Source organism: Papaver somniferum, chromosome 11 (genome assembly GCF_003573695.1).
Source record: "Papaver somniferum cultivar HN1 chromosome 11, ASM357369v1, whole genome shotgun sequence".
In the NCBI taxonomy this organism is placed as follows: Eukaryota; Viridiplantae; Streptophyta; class Magnoliopsida; order Ranunculales; family Papaveraceae; genus Papaver; species Papaver somniferum.
In genome coordinates, this window is record NC_039368.1 from 7,613,173 (window position 1) to 7,638,304 (window position 25,132).

The 25,132-nt window shown below is 35.2% G+C and overlaps 1 pseudogene; it reads right to left on the bottom strand.

Annotated features, from left to right (window-relative positions):
* Nucleotides 1-23,532, bottom strand: LOC113324031 (annotated as a pseudogene).
* Nucleotides 23,533-25,132: the final 1,600 nt, after the last annotated feature.

The window sequence follows — 25,132 nt, forward strand, 5'->3', positions numbered from 1 at the left end:
TCAATGAGAGATTGATTGATTCCTTGCATCATCTTCTGACTGCAAAGTCACTCTTGCATAAACCTCATCGGCTTCTTGTTCAGCCTACAACAAAATATTCAAAGTCCAATTAGAATCATACTAGACATTATAACATAAAAAAGATCTAAACATAGATTAGAACCAAGACTAATACATGCCAGTAATTCGATATGAACAACTCGAAAAAAAATCTTGAAGGTAGAGTAAACATAAGAACTCTCTGAACTAATTATTTATTTGTTGATGCTTCTAACTATAAAAAAAAAATTCTTCATAAAAGGATTGAACGGTGAAAATCCAGAAAGTGAAATTAGAATAGAAAAAAGCAAAAGAAGGTACACTAGACACTAGGATTCATATTTAGTGCTAATTTCGACCCTTGGTCCATTTGATTGATAGGTTGGAGAATTACCTGGAAAGGAATATCGTGTTTCAAGAACTACATTTTTCTTCTCAAGAACCACCACTGTTCTTCCAACAACATCAAGATATGAGTAACTTGTCTGCAAGAGTTCCACAAAGATACAATGTTTTAGATATGGGTGATTGAGTACATTTCTCATGGTAGAGTCAACAAAAATACGCAAATGTCTAGCAAATCTTCACAGTAAGTCATTAATATTGTGTACGAGAAGAAATACCTCGAGATGTTGATCAACTGGAAAAGGAACGATTGCAGAATGATATTTTGATCCCTCGGGTAGCACCACCTGATGCATAACGTATATACAATCAACCAGTATGTAAACAGATAATTGTACATTTTTCATTTCCATATCACTTAATAGATCATGGATGAAAGGATCCGGTAAGAATAAAATTAAGAGTCTAACACAACTATGATATTATTTGTACCTTCATGGTAAATTTTTCAACTACGGTGTTAACAAGGGGACATCCGAAACTGAAGTTAAGGTAACACTTGCCATCAGCCGACTCGAAAAGGAAGTCCTCTAATGGTAGTCCATACCCAATACGAAAGTGTCTTTCCATCCTCCAAACAATGGATAACGTGGCTCTATTTCAATCTCGGAATGAAAAAGAAAATTCCAGTTATAGTGATTTACAAAGAACCCCATGAAGCAATTTCTTAGTAAGAAATTTGTGCAGTACAGAAGTGTAAGATGTTTAAAAAAACTTTGAATTACTAGTACGCAAGTGTGATGTGATAGTAGACGGAGTGCACTCGAGGGGGTAGTCTTGCAATTAGCTGCTTAAATGAAGATACACCACTAATCGATGGCCTAAATTGATATTCAACCCTGGAAGAATGAAGAGTTCAGAGGATTATGACAGATAACAATTTAGAAGTAGAAACAATACAAACAGCCGCAAATCAACAATGTATCAAAAGTAAATTGAATTTCTTTCAAAACATTAGAAGACTTCATAGGATGTCATATTATCTGGTTTCATGAAGTAAACATACCAAAAAACGATAAGCTAAGTGCATTTACGGTGCAATAATTCCACCAATACTTACAAGATAAATGATACGAAAACCTTATTATGAACTAATAACTAACCTTGAGAAGATGCCCTTATGACGTGCACCAGCATGGGCTAGAGCATAGTGCTCTGTAATTTTAGGCTTCCCCGGTGAGATATTTCAGCCTCATGTACAAGTTCTTCACCAACCGAAAATGGACTGTTATTCTCAAAGTGAACAAGTATTGGAGAATATGAATATAAGGAGTACGGTTATCATATTTCCCATACTTCATCTCTGCACCAGCACGGTTAGTAGGTTCAACTCTCGTAAAAGATTCAACCTTATTGCTTGGAGTTTTAACAAATGTTGTTTGTTCCTTAACATGATAAGGTGATAAAATAATCGCACTATCACGGAAATACAAAACTGTGGTTCTGATTGTCTGATCTCTTCAGGAAGCGGTTCTAACGAACGTGTTAGTACAGAAAGCACTTCGACAGTGACGGTTTCACCAGGTTTTAATGTATATACCAAATTAGCTCAAAATTTTACAAGAAAAACACAAAATGGATGAATAATGGAGAATGAAATTCATATTAGAGATGATGAGTCTTTACTTGCTCCATATGACCTTGAGGAAAGAAAGAAACCCTTTCACCAACATCAACAAGAGGACCAGCACAAGCTCTCCATAACTCTGAATATAGATCATCACATCCATAACCTAGATAAATCCAACCAAACTCAAAATCAAACAATGTCAAAATAGACACAAAATGAAACTCAGAGAAACGAGAAGCTTGATTTCTAATTTATGAATCAAAACCTAGAAAATTTAAGAGAACCTCATTATCAGAATCAGAAAAATGAGCCTTTTTTTTAATTTCTTAATCAAAACCCAGAAAAATTAAGAGAACCTCATTAACAAACACAAAAATATTAGCTAAATTTCTAATTTCTGAATAAAACCCAGAAAAATTAAAACCCATTTATCATTAAAATCAAAATCTCACCTATATTTTGTACTTCCCCAGAGTTATTATCAAACAAAAACGCCATTAAAACCAGTAAACCACCACCACCAGCACCACCACCACCTCCTTCTCTCTCACAACAAAAACCAAATAAATAAGTAATAAAAACCCTAAAAATTTAAGAAAAAATCGCAATAACGACAACAACAACAAAAAAAACAAGAGCTCAATTGCTTGATTATATGTTCTCACTCCAAAAAGCCTAAATCTAAGAAAATATCACAGAATACTAACCACCACCAATTGATTGCAGAACGTTGATTAAAGCTTTGGAGCAACCAATACATCAATAAGATTACCCCCTATCGTAAATATCAACAGCTATAACCTAGAAACACGATAACAATAGAGAATGTTATCATCCAATCCATATCTACTAGTTCATCAGAAAGTCACATCTGTTTAAAGTAAATCTAGGGTAAGGAGTTAGATTTTGGCTTTCAATTTGATAGATAGTCATCCAAAAGATGCAGCATACAGTGACGAAGAAACTAGGTTTTCATTTGAACGATTTGAATCAAATGATTTTATTATTTTTTTTCTGAAAGAGATGAGATCGAGAGATAGAAAGTTGATTAGGAATGATTTTCGCTGAGAGATGAGAAAAAACATGAATTAAACTGGGTTTCGGATGGTTTCCACTGAGAGGAGAAAGTGGGAGAAAGTAGTGAGGTAGAACGAGAGAGAGAAGGTAATGAGATAGAGAATGAGAGGTTGTGATCGATAATAAAAAAGATAGAGAACCGAGTCATCTTTTCTGAGTATCTGAATGGGTTGAATAGTGAGTCAGCTAAAAGTGTGGGCATGCACACTCATGAGTCGCAGCATACAACTCCAATATGTTGTGAATCGCAACAAAACCACAAGTTGCGAATTTTGTAACAAAGATTAACTGTTGCAAAATTTTCGCAACTGAAATTCGTAACAGGGATAAAGCTGTTGTGAAATCTAGTTACTAATCCTTGAATTTGGTGTAGTGTTTTAATAATTTTTGATTAGGGTTTTCTTTTCTTGCAAATACTTTTCTGCCATTATTTTCTGCCTTTTGTGCAGGTGATTCTACGGTAACCTAAATGGCTAAACCTATTCTCTTCTGCGTGAAACAAACTGGGTTTGTTTTTCTTTCGTTTTTTTATTTAATTTTAATTTGTCCGTGTTTGATTTTTTGTGTTTTATATTACAGGTGTGATTTTTATTGGTGGGTATCTTCTTTTATCTTTCCCCTTTACAGATTTTGATAGAAATGGTTATAAATTCTAGCTTAAGTAGAAATCGTTAAGAATCAGTTATGTGGTTGTGTTTTGTGTTTTTCGTATTTCGTGGGTTCTTTATTCTCTTCCAATTATTTTTTGTTTAATCTTTGTTAGTAATCATAAAGTCATTGATGAAAGCCCATGGTCATTTTATTTCTAACTCACGTTATATTCAAGTTTGAACAGGTGAAAACTTATTCTAACATTTCATGGTTATTGGAAAATAGGTTAGGTATTGAGGAATGCACCTTGGTCCAACCAATTGGAAGAGTCCTCAGGTAATAACATTATTAAATTTATTGTGTTTCAATATTTTTTGTGTACCTTTTCCGTGTGCCTCAAAAGTTTCAGACTGATTATGATGTAAATGTAGGAAAAAAAATGAAAAACGCATCTGCTACTTCTGAGCAAAGGTATCATCTTGGTTGAACTTCATGAGACTGATATTTACCGGGTGTAATGTACAGAGTCGGATAAGATTAAGGTTCAAAATCTTTATGAAACTTAGAAGGTATGCGCGCTGTACTGCTACTTGTATTTTCCCTTTGTATTTTGGTACGACTACAGGAAAACATTGCTCTAATGTGTTAAGAAGATGAAAATCTAACCTTCCCTTATTAACCTAATCGTCAAAAACGTTATTATTTCCTGTCACCCATGGACTTCTCCACCACCTTCATGCTTCATCCTCTTCGAGAATTTAACAGAAAAGGATAATGAGAAGGCATTGGCTACCAAAGGTGACCAATTTTTCCAATTATTGTTTGTTTTTTTCTCGATTTTGCAGGTATGATTTTTGCTGAAAACGATGTATAACCAAAGTCAATCTTTCAATATCTATCTTTAGCATACAAAGGTTTACTAATCCAATTTGATTGGTTCTATAGTCCATTAGATAGTTCACTTAGCCTATAACTAGAGAATTATATGAAATTATGTTACGAGCCTTTTTGGCTAATCTCTTAGAGTGCTTCTATGATTAACAGTTACTTTTTATTAACAACGATCGATTCAAAGGATGATCCAGTGGATTGTGGATATCAAGGTAGGCGAGGCTTGTCATCAAAAGAGGTGGGAATCGATAACGAACTCTCTTGTACTCAATATTGTTTTACAAATCTATCTTTTATGAAATGCATGCATATCTTTGTTACTATATAATAGTGTATGCATGTATTATCTGTGTGTAATACAAACTAGTTTTCTTTTACATTTGGGATGGGTTTGGATCTTTAAAAACAACTAATATTTGTGTTTTGGGAGTATTTACTTATCTTTCAAAATGTGATTCTTTCCATTGACTAGAAAGCAGTTACAATCTTTATTAATTGTTAGCTTGAAAGGGAGAAGGTTCCCTTTTGATTGGTGTGAGATGAGTGCTCCTAAATGTTATATTTATTTTATGCGAACCTAGATAGGCCTCGTTGGGTTGAATATTATATAGGTCTGGTTTTAATTTGGTCATTATATTTTCCCTATTTCTATACGGGGGAAACACATGTCTCATACGTGGATATTTACTGTTTCTTTTAAAATACTTTAAAAAGCTATTATATTATGTTTTGGTGTTTAGAGGGAATGATGTTGAGAATCTTATGTAAGATTGTTAGATTTACGCGGGGATGGTTATCGACTCTCCACTGTGTAAGTACTTCTGTCGGATATAATGTTGTTACCATTAGTATCTTTGAATAATTGCTATGTAGAGTGCGCGTAGAATAAGGTACTAGTAAGGTACATATCGTTTATGACTTGAGGACGGAAAACTCATGGGCGCCTTAATGATCATTGAAGAATCTGCAACAGTCATACCTTGCTACTCCGAAGGAAGACGTCGCTCAACTATTATTTATGTTGTGAATGTGTGCCAGTTTAATGGTTGGTAAAACTTTATACTTCAGTACAACTTATTATTTTTATCTGTTTTTTCGCGTTTTATCGTTTTTAGCAAAACCTGCATTATCTTTAAATCATTCTAGTGATTACTCAAAATTTAGTTGTTATTTCTACTGGGCACCCTTCGGGATGATGTGCTCACTCATTCCCACTTTCATTTTCAGAGACAGATTCAGATCAAGATGTGCATGTGGCAATGAAAGCTTTGAGAAGTTGATTTCGTTAGTTGGTTAGCTTCCGCTATGTTTATTTGTGTTTATAATTTGTTTGCAAGCCAAATCACCAATGTATATGTATCAATTGAGAGAAGTTCTTGTATTTATTTCAGAGAGGGTTTAGATTCGGGTTAATCTTTGTTTTGAACTTCTAACTTAATTCGTAATTAAATGATTTAGATCCTTAGTGCCTCATTATTATAGTTAATTTCTTGGATTAGTAAGCTGCTAGCTTAGATGACGCTACAGTGTTGGTATCTCTCTATTCGTAAACCCTAACCCTAATAATACTTTTGGTTCAAAGTATTATGGTGATGAGTACCTTCCAAAAATCATAAATCACTCGCGTTTTTCCCTCTTCTCTTCTCTCTCTCTTTCTCATGAAACCCTATACAGACAAAAATCCAAAAGTCACCCTGACTTTTCCGTCTTCTCTTTCACTTACTCCTTCTATGACTATAGGTGGAGTTGTATCCTAAAATAAAACCCTTTCAGGGTATCAATACCATTATCAATAAAATTTGTTCGTCGTATTATATTTGTTCTAGATATGTCAACGGGTTCAATATATCCAGACATGTCAACGGGTTCAGGAAGATGCATATATTAATCCTATCTTCTTCTGATTTGTTCTTCTTGCTTCTTTTTTTTCCACTGGGATTTTTGGTTTTATAAGGGTTTGTATAAAACGTATTCAATATATTCTGATTTTGATCTCTTTGTTGTTAAATCCAAAATCAAATTCCTTTTTTGATATTATTTTTGAGTACTTTTATAATTTTTTGTGGGTGTAATTTTCACTTTCACGGATGATAGAAATGGTGTTATGGCTAGATAGAACCTGCAAGGATGGTTGGTGCAATCAGAAGGTATTCTTATTTCTTATGATTTAATTGTGACAATGGTCATGTCTGAAGTATACAATGACTCTGCAATTTTTGGAAAATATGCTTGCTTCCTAAGAAACGATGCAATGATAGAAACTGCAATGGATGGTGCAATGAATATGGTTGGTGCAATCAAAAGGTATTGTTGTTTCTTATGATTTAATAGCGACAATGGCCATGGCTGAAGTATAGTATGATTATGCAATTTTTGTTAATCTGCGTACTAATTGTTTCATACAGTGTCAGGTTGGTGCAAATATTATATTGTGTGTGTCACTTGCTATTTGGCGGGAAAGAGAAAGTATTAGTCAGATCCATCTTTGCAAGGTATATCCTATCTTCTTAGTTGTTCATGGGAATCAAGTTAGGTTGAAGCAGTAGCTACATGTGTTCGGGACCAGGATGTGGGGTGACTATAAAGTGTTGGGTTTCATAGGGACAAAGTTGGAGGATGAGAATCAAGATACTATGTGATATTGGAAACTCGATTGTGGGATGTGACTTCCAGTGTATTAAAGTTTCCAGTATTACATCGCTTCTTTGTTGCTCGTATTAGTTGAATAAAAGGTACATGAGCCTTCCGGTGAAATGTTCGTGTACTGGGTTTTCCAATTCAGATTGTAGGTAAGTTTTCATGGGAACGCAAAGTTCAGTTTTGATAATATTAAGAGAAGTTCTTTTTTGGGATGTGTTTTTTATTTTGTTTTGTTTTAATTGGTATATAGAGTCTGAATAACAGGTCCCTGAGCCTCCCAGTGAAATGTTTGACATCAATTCGTATTTTCAAGTCTGAAGTTTTTTGGTAAGACCCTTAACTAACTTTAGATTATTTATAGGGTTCATTAGCATCTTTTATTAACATATTGGAGTTGGTTTAAGTATGAAAAACATCTCTTGCAGACTGCGGTAAATATCAACAATTTTAGAGTGCAGGTGTATCTTGCAGCAAAGCAAATGCAGATGACTACAAATGAATAGTAATTGTTTGAAAAATCAAGTTAAGTAACTGGTGGAGTATTCATGGGATGAAAATATGCTTGGATATTTTCATTATTATTTAATATATTTTAATTATCTAGAAAGATATATTGTAATTAATTAAGATGTTTTCATTTATTAATAATATTTTAGAAATATAATTATTTATTTAGGGATTTTATATATTAGTTTAGAAATCTCGTATTTTAAGGAATAAGTATTTTGATTATTTGTCTGGAAGTTATCTATATAAAGAGCTCCATGTTTTCATATTAGAGGAAAGGATTTTGATTAATAAAAAAGTAGTATTTTCCTTGAGAGTGGTATCTCGGAAACACGTTGTTTTGGATTTAATTCTATTCAACGCTTCCGCCCTGCATCAGTTGGTTTAGAGACAGGCAACGCTCCTGCATCATGTTTCGAGGAAGAAATTATGATGTTGTTCGAAGAGCCGCTCTCAGCGATGAGAAAGAGCAAGCGGTAATAGATGATCTAGAACGGAAGGTTAAGGCGCTCACCCTCCAATTGGCTGAAATGCATCATCAGCAAGAGCCCCATCATGGTCCTAGCCTACAGCGAGTGGAGGAAGTGACCGGTGATGAACAAAAAAACTTCCTTGGCGACGAGGAAGAAGGATTTCAAGGAGTTGCACATGATCCACGAGATTCGTTGGAGTCCGGATTAAAGCTTGAAATCCCAAGGTTTGATGGAATTTTTTCTTTTTCTGTGGTTGAGAAAAATAATGTTGCCGTGGATTGGAATCTACCACCAATTTATGATATTTATCCTGATGATGAGATCATATTATGTTCTAGTTATGTTGATTCATACTCTCTAAAAGCAGTATGTAGTCAGGTGGATCAACGACATCAACTTCACATTTTCAAAGCGCAAATATTTTTGAGTCCAATAGCAATTATGCCAAGATTTTTTAAGTCGACGGATTATAAATATTTTCATCGGCGAATTATTTATACAAGAACTAATACTGGCAAAATTCGAGGGCGAATTTTTTCTGAGAAGGGGAGAATGGTGGAGTATTCATGGGATGAAAATATGCTTGGATATTTTCATTATTATTTAATATATTTTAATTATCTAGAAAGATATATTGTAATTAATTAAGATGTTTTCATTTATTAATAATATTTTAGAAATATAATTATTTATTTAGGGATTTTATATATTAGTTTAGAAATCTCGTATTTTAAGGAATAAGTATTTTGATTATTTGTCTGGAAGTTATCTATATAAAGAGCTCCATGTTTTCATATTAGAGGAAAGGATTTTGATTAATAAAAAAGTAGTGTTTTTCCTTGAGAGTGGTATCTCGGAAATATGTGGTTTTAGATTTTAATTTTATTCAACGCTTCCGCCCTGCATCAGTAACCCACCATTCGTAGCACGGGAGAGATTTATCGAGAACCTTTGGTTATTATTTTTGATATAAAGATAAAATCTTTGATTTCCTAACTCTTCTGCACATGATGACATGGGTAATTTAATAGATAGAATTGGTAGATATGATATTGTAACTTAGGGTGGCTTAAAAACTGAAATTTAATAATTCATGCAGATTTGAGTCTGAAAACCTGAAATTCAATACTTCATGCATATTTGACTTTGCAGATTTAAAGTTTTCCCCATCAAGATAATTGTAACAGCCTTGGTTGACTTCTTGTTACCCGGATATGCACAAGAACTATGTAAATTCCAAATATTACAACGTTGCGGTGTGGTAAGAGTGCTACAGTTCCAAAAATATTAATACAACCAACAGAAAGACGCCTGACTTGAGGAGAGTGATGTTTCCTATTAAGAAGTATGCTTCAATGATGATAAACAAGTTCCAGGATTGCAACTGTCTCTCATCACAAGATCTTTCGACGTTTGACCCTGTGATTTTCCTAATTAGGTCATGTATGGGAATGGTTGGGATATAATGTGAATTCAATGAGATTTTGATATATACGGTTGCAGTTAATTCAGTACTGGACAGGTATTACCTATTAACTTATGTACATACCTCAATGGAACCTCTGTACTTATATATATGAATAAAGTTATGCCATCACGTTCTATTAAATCACTGTGCCTGGATTTTGGAATTTGCTTAATATCTGTAATTTGTTGTATGGAACAATTGAAAACTTCATCCTTTCTATTTACAAATGTATAGGCATCAACGATATTGGAGCTGGAGCGAAACAATTTGGAGTTTCTATTGAAGCACTTATGTGCATAGAGTGGAATTTATCTTCCAAATCCAATTTTCTGTTGTAGATAGCTTTATGTTGCGGCCTCAAGATGGACGAACAAGAATGGATAGAAAATTCTAACTCAGAAACAATGAAAGTCGTGTCCAAAGGATATACTCGGAATGTGGTGTAAAGGGAAATATTCTCGAATCCGCACCAAGTAAGTCATCTGTATATTTAAAATTGTTGCATTTGGTGCCTTTTGGTTGATACGTTTGAAGAAGTGGAGGTCTAACAACAACACTCAATATTTCACTGAGCAATCTGTATGGACAAACTCGAATAAACTTTTAAGAGAATCAACAAGACTCAATCAATTAAAAGTATATCAATGGGTTTTATCTCTCTCTTGATTTGATCTTTACTCAAGCTAACAACAATCAGCGAGTCTTTATCAAATACAAGGAATAACTTGGATGGTACCAAAGACCAATATCCAAGGATCAATCAATTTAAATTAACAACCAAAAGTTGGATATTCTAATTGAGGATCTATAACGCACAACCTGTATTATTTCAATTTAGATAAAACAACATAATGCGGAAATAGACAGACACAAGAATTTTGTTAACGAGGAAACCGCAAATGTAGAAACACCCCGGGACCTAATCCAGATTGAACACACATTGTATTAAGCCGCTACAGTCACTAGCCTACTCCAAGCTAACTTCGTACTTGACGCTAGTTGAACCCCAATCATTCTCCCACTGATCCAAGGTACAGTTGTACTCCCTACGCCTCTGATCCCAGCAGGATACTGCGCACTTGATTCCCTTAGATGATCTCACCCACAACTAAGAGTTTCTACGACCCAGAGTAGAAGACTTGATAATAAACAAATTTGTGTCACACAGACAAGTCTACCAAAGGATCAATCTGTCTCCCACAGATAAACCCTAAAGGTTTTGTTCCGTCTTTTGATAATAATCAAGGTGAACAGGAACCCATTCATAATCCGGTCTTATATTCCCGAAGAACAGCCTAGAGATATCAATCACCTCACAACAATCTTAATCGTATGGTAGCGAAACAAGATGTTACGGATTCACAAACAATGAGACGAAGATGTTTGTGATTAGTTTTTATATGTCACCTATCAGAGATATCAATATCAAGCCAATCAATATGATTGTACTCGTACGATAGAAAACGCAAGATCAGAACACACAACTAAGATAAAAGCAGTATCGGTCTGGCTTCACAATCCCAATAAAGTCTTTAAGCCGTTAACCTGGTTTTAGAAGAAAACCAAAGGTTAAAGGAAAATCGACTCTAGCATGCAAACTAGTATCACACGTAAGGTGTGGGGATTAGTTTTGCAAAGATGCTAGATGTCTCCTTTATATAGTCTTTCAAATCAGGGTTTGCAATCAATGTTAGCTTAGTAACAAAGCATTCAATATTTACCGTTAGATGAAAACCTGATTAGATTCAAGCTAATATCTTTCAACCGTTAGATCGAAAACTTATCTTGTTACACACAATTGAAATGTACGTTTCTAAGTCTGTTAACCGTAACCAAACGTATGCACTTGTTGGTTCAACAATAGTAAACCAAATGGTTAGCCATATGAGCATTTCATATCAACCATGTTCTTCTTCACCATAACTAATTCAAATGACTTCAAATGAACTAGTTAGAGAATTGTTCAATTTCAAGGAAATCTCATGTACTACACAAGACACAATTGAAGCAAAGATGATGTGATTCACTTGAATCGGTTCATGAACTTTATAGCAACGGTTTGCATACTGCATTCCTTAGTCTTTATAAGTATTAGTTCACGATCAACATCTTTAGATATAACCTACTCAAGTTCGCGGACTGGGTTCGCGGACTTAAGTTCACGCAAGGAGTTTAGAAACTCCAGCAGAATTTCTCGGACGAGAACTTCCGCCGGTTCGCAGACTTGGCTACGCCACATTCCCTTTCTCTTGATCAACAAAGTTCCCAAATTTTGGTTCAAGGAATAGGACTTGTACATAAATGTGTTTCCACAACAATGCATATGTCCAGCATTGGTTATATAATCTAAACTCTCATTTCAATCACTGAAACATTCTTAGAGGACGTTATATAGTTGTTACACCATTTCTCGTCAAAGCAATTTTCAAAGTGATTGAAACATAACATGACTTTCGTCACTAGATAAAGATAAACTCGGTTGAAGAGAAAAGCTTACCAACACATATTTCGAGATATAGATATGCGAGGTATACTCGGCTCGAAATACCAAATTTGTATAATCAAAGTCTATATATAGCAAACGACTTTTGTCTCAAAGAGTAGGAGATAGAGTAGTTAGACTTTTGAGTGATAGACAAGTTCAAGTCTCCATATACCTTTTAGTTGATGAAGTTCCACCGGCTTCTTGAGTAGTTCTTCGTCTTGTATGATGAATCGCCATGGAGTTCTTGAGCTCAACTACACTTTTTATCCAAGTCCGAGACTTAGATATAGTAGACCAGAAATCAAGACTTATAGTTTTGATCACTAACATTGAAAAACATGCTTGAGATAGCAACGCATGCGAGTTCGACCGAGCAATGATTTAACAATCTCCCCCTTTGTCAATTTTAGTGACAAAACTATCAAACATATGGAATACAAAAAAGATAATGAAACTTTAGTAGCTCCTATTCCACATGCCTAATCTTCAACATTACTAGAAATCTTCGTCACTTCCAAGTACTCCAATGATCCCAAAGGTTGTAAGTTCAGCATCACCGTTGTTGAAGATCCGTAGCTATAACAATGAGAAAACATAGTTTTCGATCATTGTTATACAGTGTCATAGTATTATTACACAGTGTCAAAGTTCAATTGTATCACAACTTCAACAATAATACTATGGTGATATGCATCACTCCCCCTTATTCAATACTCCATCTCACATGGAAACCACTCCCCCTTACATAATGATCCGAAAACCATATGTATTTGTAGTGTGAACTACATATTAATTCTCCCCCTTTTTGTCAATAAAATTGACAAAGGTACAAGAACGGGATCATAATGAAATTTTCGAAAGAGACATTTCATGACTAAAAGAAAAAACACATACCAACTAATTTAGATGCAATCATAAAGCCGAAGCTAAATGCATTCATCAAGGAGTTTAAATATACAAGATAACCCCTCTAAAATTCCACAGCCGCACACCCCTCAAGATATGACCATTAAGCACAAGTTCAAAAGAACTCTCCCCCATTTGATGTCATTCCCGAAAGAACAACAAGAGCGACCTTAATTTCAAAAGAAAAGGCGGATTTTTGTTGGACACCAAAAACTATGAGAATGATTTTCTATATCCAAAAACTCAATTAGATTAACCACAAGAGAATTCATGATTAATTTAACTAGTAATGCTCAACATAAGTGAAATTATGGAGACTCAAAAATACTAAATTAGATTAATCACAAGAGAGCCCATAATTAATATAATCGGAATATACAACCAAACTAATCACAAAAGAGTAATCAATTTAATTGGTCATGCTCGACATAAGAAAACTTACGGAGCAACAACTAAATAACCAAACAAGATGATTAATTTAGTTGAATATGCTCGATATAAAGTACCTTACGGAACAACAACAGAGCTAATCATGAAAATAATCAACTTAGTTGTATAGTGCTCAACATAAGACACATTACGGAGCCTCACAGTAATACATAAAGCATGGATCTGGGAAGATCAATACTGCGGAATACACAAGGATTCATTCTATTTTCCATCACCATTTGCACAATGACACATAATAGACATAATCATTGAAAACAAAATATTTTAACCTATCTTCCATCAAGAATTGACAATATAGGCTTAATTTTTGTATTTGTCAAAAATCCATTCATTCTTTTATCAATACGTGAATATTGACAACAAACGACTTTACTTTTGACAAAGTATGGGACAAACAAGTTCACAGACACACGTATCCTATAACATATTGCAATATAAAATCATAAAGACTAATACTGCAAAAATCATATTCCAAACAGTTTTAGAATTTAAATCAAATAAACCTAAAAAACAAGAAGATGAAAATAATGGACATAGCTATGTGTAATCACAATAATGGCTATTCCAAGCACTAATTATTCTTCCAACTAAGCCAAAAAGAAGACATACTAGGAAACAATGTCTTTGAGAAATTCTTTAACATTCCCGAACTCCTTGTCGTCAACAGCCATTGGAACATATGGTTCGTGGATATAGGAGTTAATATCAACAAACTGTCTTGGATGATGATGTTGAACCAGGGCTTTCTGAATTTCCAAAGATCTTAAAACGCAAGCCTTTATTTCACGAATCTCATTTCTTGCTTCCTTCAACGCATCAAGAACATCAGAAAACTTCTGAGAGTTAGAAGGAACGGTTCTTGGCTTTCTTGCATTCCTCCTTTTTCTTTTCAAAAAAGGAGTTACTGGAGATTTCTCTTTTTCCTTGATTGATGGCTTAACAATCATGTTGACATCTTTTCCATCCAAAGACATGATGCTTAGAGAACAGCTATAAACAACTGACTTTTGTGAGTGGAATTCACAATCTCAACAAGCAGTCTTAAGATACAAAGAATATCAGAAAGGAAAAAGGAATGTAGGGTTCGCAACCTTTAAACAGGTTCGTGGACGTCCAAATCTAAACCCTATAAAGAGTAAAATTGTCGATAATAACCTTTTATTTTATTTGATAGATAGAAAAGAACAAACCTAAGAAAAAGAAATTTTCCTGAACCCTGAGCGCACACAACCTTGTCTCTTTTGATCAGGCACATGAGACAAGATTTACCAAACAACACAATTAATTTGTGCTGCGGTGAACAACAATTTATCCATCATTTTCCTCTTGAGAGGAACCCTCTGACCTCTGTCTATCAAAACGATTTGATCATAATTTCTTCTCTAATGGTCTTGTTTTGTCTTTGGAAACTAACTTCTTAGACGAAGATAAAATCCTACATACCTCAGCGGTCTCCTGAGCAAGTTTAAGCTTCCTTGCTAATCGATTTGCTCTTCGTTGAAGTTTGTTGGCGTGCCTCACTTGATGTTTGTACTTGTAAAATCTTGATAGTTCATGACCCTTCTGAGAACCAAATGAGCACGTCAATCTTGGATAATATTCAAGCATTTGTGGTGTGAAAGCAGCTAGACACATAGTAGATCCTGAAACATTACAAACAGAGTTTCCAAAGGATGGGTCAATTGATTCTTCCAGCTTGATTGGATTCTCTTCTTCACAGAAACCATCAAGGTTGATATATGTATTGATACAATTATCAAAATCAATGTTTTCACATAGAAGATCGACACTAGATTTCCTATCTTCATCAGAATCATAGATCTTAGACATCTCATCAAGTGTTACAGCAAGACCTTTGTTCCCAGTGTATTTTCTACGATTTGGGCACTCGTTTGAAAAATGACCAAAACCCATACACTTAAAGTATTGTGGAATATCCTCGTCATCAGCCTTGTCAGCATCCCTGTTTTTATGAGGAACGCGATTGTGAGGTTTATCTGACGACCTAGGTTTGTCTCTTGAAAACGGTTTACTTCTCTTTAGTAGAAGATACCTAAACCGTCTTGTGATAAAGAAGATTGATTTTTCAAGATCTTCATCCCAAAAATCATCCTCAGAGACATAAACACTTTTACCCTTATCAAGTAATTTAGTGTTCTTTTGTGCTTTAAAGGAAACATCCTTTCCGATTTTGGATGTATGCTCATGATCAAATATCTTTAGCTTTCCAACCAATGTATTCCTGGAAAGATTATCAAAGTTATTTCCCTCAACGATGGCATGCTTCTTAGACTCGTATCTAGATGGCAGCGATCTGAGAATTTTCATCACAGTGTCCTTTTCAGGAATAGTCTTACCCAATGCAAAGTATGCATTAACAATCTCAGACACTTTGTGATTAAAATAATCAAACGTATCTTCATCTGCCATACGAAGGTTTTCCCAATCGGAATTAAGGTTTTGAAGCCCAGCTTCCTTCTCACTGGAGTTACCTTCGAATACGGTTTCTAAGATACCCCAAGCATCTTTAGACTTAGTGCAATTTGACACATGGTCCTGAAGATTTGGGGTAATGGCATGTATGATGGCATTCAAACCGTCGGAGTTTTGATTTGCAGCAAGTATCTCGACAAGACTATATTCACCAATATTCTTGGGAAAATTACATCTCCAACTGCCACAACGGGAGCATCATAGCCATTAACAACATATACCCATGATTGAAAATCACGTTCTTGAAGAAAAGCTCGCATAGCAATTTTCCACCATAAGTAATTAGAGCCATCGAAGACTGGTGGTACGTTAATAGAGATAAAAACTCTGTCCATAGAGTCAGATCGCTACAAACACATACTTGTAAGGTCTTGAACGTGTTTGCCTGCTCTGATACCAATTGAAAAAGCGGGGGTCTAACAACAACACCCAATATTTCTCTTAGCAATCTACATGGACAAACTCGAATAAACTTTTAATAGAATCAACAAGACTCAATCAATTAAAAGTATACCAACGAGTTTATATCTCTCTCTTGATTTGATCTTTACTCAAGCTAACAACAATCAGCGAGTCTTTATCAAATACAAGGAATAACTTGGATGGTACCAAAGACCAATATCCAAGGATCAAACAATTTAAATCAACAACCAAAGGTTGGATATTCTAATTGATGATCTATAACGCACAACCTGTATTATTTCAATTATAAAGATAAAACAATATAATGCGGAAATAGAAATAAAACATACACCAAAATTTTGTTAACGAGGAAACCGCAAATGCAGAAAAACCCCGGAACCTAGTCCAGATTGAACACACACTGTATTAAGCTGCTAAAGACACTATCCTACTCCAAGCTAACTTCAGACTGGACTGTAATTGAACCCCAATCAGTCTCCCACTGATCCAAGGTACAGTTGTAATCCCTGCGCCTCTGATCCCAGCAGGATACTGCGCACTTGATTCCCTTAGCTGATCTCACCCAAAACTAAGAGTTGCTACGACCCAAAGTCGAAGACTTGATAATAAACAAATATGTCTCACACAGACAAGTCTATTAAAGGATCAATCTGTCTCCCACAGATAAACCATTAAGTTTTTGTTCCGTCTTTTGATAATAATCAAGGTGAACAGGAACCAATTGAAAATCCGGGATTATATTCCCGAAGAACAGCCTAGAGTTATCAATCACCTCACAACAATCTTAATCGTATGGTGACGAAACAAGATGTTGCGGAATCACAAAAAATGAGACGAAGATGTTTGTGATTACTTTTTATGTCTTGCCTATCGGAAATATCAATCTTAAGCTAATCAATATGATTATACTCGTACGATAGAAGATGCAAGATCAGATCACACAACTATGATAAAAGTAGTATCGGTCTGGCTTCACATACCCAATGAAGTCTTTAAGTCGTTAACCTGGTTTTTTAGAAGAAGAAAACGAAAGGTTAAAGGAGAATCGACTCTAGCACGCAAACTAGTATCACACGTAAGGTGTGGGTATTAGTTTTGCACAGATGCTAGATGTCTCCTTTATATAGTCTTTCAAATCAGGACTTGCATTCAATGTTAGCTTAGTAACAAAGCATTCAATATTCACCGTTAGATGAAAACCTGATTAGATTCAAGCTAATATATTTCAACTGTTAGATCGAAAACTTAGTTTGTTACACAAAATTAATGCACATTTATAGGTTTGTTAACCGTACCCAAACATATGCACTTGTTGGTTCAAAAATAGTTAACCAAATTGGTAGCCATATGAGCATTTCATATCAACCATGTTCTTCTTCACCATAACTAGTTCAAATGACTTCAAATGAACTAGTTAGAGAGTTGTTCAATTGCAAGGAAATATCATTTACTACACAAGACACAATTGAAGCAAAGATGATGTGATTCACTTGAATCGGTTCATGAACTTTATAGGCATGGTTTGCATACTGCATTCCTTAGTCTTTATAAGTAGTAGTTCACGATCAACATCTTTAGATATAACCTACTCCAGTTCGTGGAATGGGTTCGCGAACTTAAGTTCACGGAAGGAGTTCACAAACTTCAGCAGAATTTCTCGGACGAAAACTTCCGCCGGTTCGCTGACTGAGTTCGCGGACTTAGCTACGCCTTATTCTGTTTCTCTTGATCAACAAAGTTCGCAAACTTTGTTTCAAGGAATAGGACTTGTACATAAATGTGTTTCCACAACAATGCATATGTCCACCATTGGTTATATAATCTAAACTCTCATTTCAATCATTGAAACATTCTTAGAGGACGTTATACAGTTGTTACACCATTTCTCGTCAAAGCAATTTCAAAGTGATTGAAACATAACATGACTTTCATCACTAGGTAAAGATAAACTCGGTTGAAGCGAAATGCTTACCAACACATATTTCGAGATATAGATGGGCGAGTTATACTCGGAAATACCAAATGTGTATAATCAAAGTCTATATATAGCAAACGACTTTTGTCTCAATGAGTAGGAGATAGAGTAGATAGACTTTTGAGTGATAGATAAGTTCAAGTCTCCATATACCTTTTAGTTGATGAAGTTCCACCGGCTTCTTGAATATTTCTTCGTCTTGTATGATGAATCGCCATGGAGTTCTTGAGCTCAACTACACTTTCTATCCAAGTCCGAGACTTAGCTATAGTAGACCAGAAATCAAGACTTATAGTTTTGATCACTAACATTGACAAACATGCTAGAGTAGCAACGCATGCGAGTTCGACCGATAAATGCTCTAACAACATGGTCAGGTCCATTTGTTATATACCTTACCTCCTTGGTATATAATTTTTATTTATCGATCAAAAAAAATAAAATAAAAAATTATTAAGTAGGTGCAAAGGTCTTTCACCGATTTCTCTGCTCTATTTATTGACCCCCTTGGACTAATCAATCTTGGGTGCTTTCCATAAACATAGTATGCAATGTGTTTGGCATTTTGTTACCTTAGTTCTGTAACAGTTTTACTCTTAATTTTCCCGATGCAGAAAAAAAATGGTGCAAGAAAAAACTCCTAAATCAAAAATGCATCGGGACGGGGTGAGGCGAAACCTAGCCACACCAAATTAAAAATGCATCGCAACGGACGGAGTCCCGCGACACTAAATCGAAAATGCATCAGGAGGGGGAGAGGCGAAGCCGAGCCACACCAAATTAAACCGGTACGGGACGGGGCGACGCGAGGCGAATCCGAACTTTACCAAATCATATCGGGACAAGACGAGGCGAAGCTGAAGCCGAGCTTTACCAAATCAAAAGTATGGTTAAAAGAAAAAGATGTCTGATGCGTAGTAGACATGGTATCATCAGATGTAGTGTAGAAGGCTTTTTTCTTCATGGAAAATAAATGAAGTATTCTTCATTCTATCTATTTTAACGATAGCAATATAGCATAAAACAAATAACATTTTTTATAAATGCAGATGAATTGTTTATCGTCTTTAATACCAAACACTTGGATTTCTCACCTTTTTTTCATTTCTTATTTTGCTTAATTGTACATGTGCAAAGCCACACCAAATTCAAGGTTTAGTGCATCATCGCGACTCACCAAATTCAAGGTTTAATGCATCAAAATCATGCGACATCAAAATCAAAAATTCATTAGGACGAGGCAAGGTGATGCCGCACGACACCAAATCAAAGATGCATCTGGGCGAGGCGAATCCGAGAGACACCATATTTACCAAATCAAAAATATGGTTAAAATAAAAAAATACCCGTCGCATAGCAGACATGGACCAAATGATAGTGGATGGTTTTGGGATCTGCCCGGTGCATAACACGGGCACAAAATCTAGTTTTTGACGGATAGTAGGTTTAATATTTTTATGTTGGGTATTTAGGGCACCCTTCTCGCCTTCGTGGGAACTCGGAACCATGGAACTACCACCAAGGCACCAATAAGACTTTTATCTTAGACCTTGACCAGATAAATGGGCACAATCTCTTTAGACCCTGCTATTTTTACATCCTCAAGTAAATAGAAGAAAAATATACAAGGTATGAGCTTGGTTATATGTTTGCGTTTCCTTGCTGAAAATGATACTTCTCAGTGACCTGGAATAGTGGTGAGTGAACTTCTCAGTGTTGATTTATGCGAAAAATTAATTAAAATACGTTTAATGTCACAATAAAGCCAGCACTTGCAGATTTGCAATGCTGTGAAAGAACGTTGAAAAGGGACCCAAAGTTTTTATGAGTCGATGTTCCGTTCATAGTGAAACATCCCAGGACCAGGAGACTTCACGTCTGGTCACGTCTGGCTGTATACCTTGAACCTGGAGGTGAGCCAACAGGAAACATCAATTGTTGTTCACCGAGTTAGTTTACAAAGTTCTAGCAGCAGCTTTTCAACTTCTTCTCATTCCTCTTTTCGCTTCATGTAAAAAGGATCAAGTACTAGGCGCCTCGGCCTCACAGTGATTGAACTCACAACTGCTCCAACTGTTTTGCAATGGGCTCGGGTCATCTATCCTGAAGTTCCTAACAAGTTTTAGGGCTACATGACATCTAAAGATTTAAAGGCCTAGATAAATAAAGCTCTCACGTTGAACGGTGAGAAAATCTTCACTTTTTATTGGTCGAAATAGGATTTTTTTGAGTTTTGTGAAACGAGAATTGTGGTGAGGACATTTAACAACGTATTTTTAGTTAGAGAAAAAAAGAAACCAAATTAAATTTGGAATTCAAACCGTGAAAATTTGGAATTTAAGATCCGACTACATACATAAAGGCTCAAATACAACCCCATCAGGATCAATCGTAAAGAATTCAAACATGCCAATCAGTCAAAAACACGTATTGCTCACCCTTGGCGGCCGTGGACTTGAGCTGACAGTGTGCTATTTATGCTATAAATTATTTATAATGTTGTTGTATCTCAAAATATTGAAGTATTGCATGACACCCCACTCTTGATCGGACAAAGTCAAAAGCAGTTTGCACAAGGGTGCCTTTTACCGAAAAAGTAAACAAGGGTTTACGTTAAGGTTTTATTTTTTCTGATTGAGAACGGATATTTATTAGTGAGCAGAGAGGCAAAAATATAGGTAATGGCCACAGCGATGGACCGACCCTCTGGCTGAGTTTATCTACGGTAGATACGGAACATGTGGTTTAATTTCTCTCACCATGCCATTAACGGTAGGGCATGTGTAGTACTAAAATCTCAAGAGTACAACTTCTTTTACGCAGTTCATAGAAATTGATATGATTAGCAAGGAAACAAACCCATGCGATTAGCTCCTCGTGATATAAAATGGAATCTCATGAGCACACATTGTACGCTCATGAGATAGAATCATGTGGAGTGAGTAATACATTGTACGCTCATGAGATAGAATCCTGCAAAGTGAGTAAAACAATCGTACCTTTTTTGAATGAGAAGGGTAATTAAGGAATTACGTTTTATACAATTTTTCATGTTGTACAATATCACTGTGAAACTGGATAAGATTGTACCTTCAAAAGATACAGATTTTTTACATACCGTTTTTAATTTTGTGTGTCCAAATTTAATTCGGTAATTGGCTCTATCATATTAGGATATGTTTTCCAAACTAAAATATATAAAGAAAAAAAAGTCCACATATTTGATGTATATTTTAAAAGGAAAAAAATATATAAAATATGCACATATTTCTTATCGTTTCTCAACCTATTTAATGTATTCGCACCACCACACAAAATAAAAAATGCATCGTCACGAGATAGACGTAGTCTTGCACACATCAAATCAAAAATACATTTCCACGGGGCGAGACAAAGCCCCGCGCACATCAAATCAAAAATACATCTCCATGGGACCGGGCGAAGCCCGGTGCACACCAAATTACAAGAAGGAAAATGTCCGGTGCGTAGCATGGCACAAATCTAGTATATATAATTAGGGTTACATGAAATATATATAATTTAAGCCGTAATGTCGAAATTTTGCATGTTTGCCGCTTTGCCAGTCTCGTCGTATAGAAAAGGAGAATTTTACAGTGATATCATGGAAAATCTTCACAGTGACCTCTTGGAAAACATACTTTCTCGATTACCTATTAAGGAATCTCTTTATGCCAAACATGTATGCATAATTTGGAGAGCAATCCTCCGTAAGAATTGAAAGGTTTTTTGTTTTCTTTCCCTCATGTTGAAAATAGTAGCCATGATGTTTGGTTAGGAGACAACTTTTCTATGAAGATGAGCATGATCATTATAATCATGCAAACATAAACTATTATTAGTCTGACAAGACACTTTTGGAGGTAGAAAATGGCAGACTGATCACGACATACTATCTAAAAGATATCATGGTTGGGTCTTGCAATGGTTTGGTTTGTTTTGGCAAGGATTATAAAGAAATTCACGGCATGATTCCTTATCTAATCTGCAACCCTTTGACAGGAGTATCTGTCTTTCTTCCGGATTATAATTATTCTGAATATATTCGTGGTTGTGTATCAAGTGGGTTTGGTTATTGTCCTTCGACTAATAAATACAAAGTTGTTACTATACATTTTAATCAGATGAATCAACAAGGACATATTCAAGTATATACCGTTGGCGAATGTAAGTGGAGATACGTTGGATTTATCAGTCGTTTCAACCGTTACGTATTTGATTATTCTTCTGGTGTCTATGCAAATGGAGTACTTTAACGGTTGCATGACAGCTATAGTAATCGTTTTCAGGTAGAGAAACAATGTCGGATTGTGGCCTTTCATTTGGAAGGTGAAAAGTTTTGTTACATTGCACTGCCAGGTTCTAATAGTCCACAGAAATTGCTTGGTGGGAACAACTATTTTTTTTTTTTTTTTTTTGAAGAAAAAACAGAAATTTTATTAAAAAGAATTAAAGTTCACAAATACAAGAGAAAGGAAAAAAAAAACTTTAACAAACAAAACAAGAAAAGCTACTGAAATCTGTAATAAGGTTGGTCAGGCCATTCCATGATAGTCAAGCTACTTGGTCTGTCTTCATAAGTAATTGTTTTCCCCTTCATGAGATGTACACCCTTCTTTGCAAAGTGATCAGCAGAAAAATTGACTTCCCTATAAGCATGCCTATAAGAATTGAGAGAACTTTATCCTGCACTCTTTGCCATCTTGCCATTAAAAACCAGGGGATCTTCTGTTGCATTAAGGAATGTATACAAACCTGTGAATCTGATTGTAGAATAATCTTGTACCTTTGATGTTCAGTGGCCCATTCTAAATCTCTCATACTTGCAACAAATTCTGCAATATAGTTTGTAGTCACCCCAAGACCTCCAGATTCAGCAAAAACAAAGTCACCATACGGATTTCTAACAACAAAGCCATATCCAGCAATGCCAGGATTACCCCTTGAGGTACCATCACAGCATAAGAGATTTTCCTCATCATTGGGAAGATAGAAGAATAGTTCAATAATTCTGGGTTTTTTCAATTTCATGTGTTGAATCAAAAAGTATTGCAATATAAGTACTTCATATTCAGATCCCCACATGGTACCTTTCATTCTACATTCACAGTCATGTGCCATCTTTTTAATCTTGAATTTCACCTTAAAGAGATCATGTCTTGTATTTTCAAATAAAATCTCATTTCTTAATGACCATAGTTCTGTCATAAGAGTATAAGAACAGACCATCCATATGTCTTTTATGATGGGACTAGAATGCTTGCAAAGTTTAATAACATCTTCAAAGGAGTGAGGGTTAAGATAGTGAAAAATACCTCCCAGCCAGCTGCATAAAAATTTGCTAAATTGGCAATGCCATAGAATATGATTCATTGAATCTTCCCCTTGATGACAGATGAAGCATCTAGAAGCAAACTGATAACCCCTTTTTTTTCAAATTTTTATCAGTAGGAAAAATTTCTCTGATTTTCCATACATTAGCTGAGACAGAAGGCATAACAGCATTATGCCAGATTTTTTTATACCAATGATGTTTAGGCAATAGCTTACTAATTTTCTTGACTGCATCAGAGGCAGTGAAGCAACCTAAATGGGAATTAGTCCAAATCAAAGTATCTTTACCTGAAATTAGCAGTGGTAGCTGAGTAGCATTGAAGAACTGAAGGAAATCTTCTTGAATACACCATTGACCATTTACTATAAGGTGTTGCACCTTCAGATTAGGATGTCAAATAATAAATGGATGGCCAGGAAATAATTTAGTGATAGTTTCCTCATAAATCCAGCTATCTCTCCATATAGAAATGTTTTCTCCAGTGCCAACAATCCATCTAGTATTTTCTTGGAATTCTTTGATAACCCATTTGATACCAATCCACACTGTAGATTTCTTGTAGTAAGATATCCAATTACCCTCTTTATCTTTGTTTTTAGCAAGGAAAAAACCATCCCATTCATCTTGAGAATTTAGCATTTTCCATAGAAACTTCATAAGCAATGCTTTATTCATGTCTTCAAGTTTTGAAATTCCAAGACCACCTTCTTCCATAGGAGAACAAACTTTTTCCCATTTCAATGTTACACATTTTTGTTCTTCAGCATTTCTTGACCAAAGATAATTCCTAATAATCCTTTCACAAGCAGCAGTAACTTTCCTTGGCCACTTGTAAAAAGACATATTATATATAGGGATACTGCAAAGAACATGTTTCACTAGAGTAATTCTTTCCTGGAAATGTAATAATCTACAACTCCAAGCAGTGAGGCTAGATTGCATATATTCCACTAGGTGCCATAAATGAACAGATTTAATTTTACCCTGCACCAACATTACACCCAAATATTTATCTGGGTAGCAAGACAGATTCATATGGAAAAACTTAGCAATTTGTCTTCTCCTTGTAACAGTACCATTGACAAAGCATTTGCTTTTATCAACATTTATAACTTGACCAGAAGCATCTTGATAATCAACAAGTAGAGATTTCAGATTAGTAATACTTCTCATACTCCCCTTATAAAATAAAAATATATCATCGGCAAAAAGTAAGTGTGTAGGATGGAACTCGTTCCTTACAACCATTGGTTGAATTTTATGTTCAATGACCATTCTATGGATATTTCTACTAAGGACATCTTCAGCGATGATAAAAAGTATGGGAGAGAGGGGGTCACCTTGCTTGAGGCCTCTTCCAATACTAAAAAAACCAATTGGTCCACC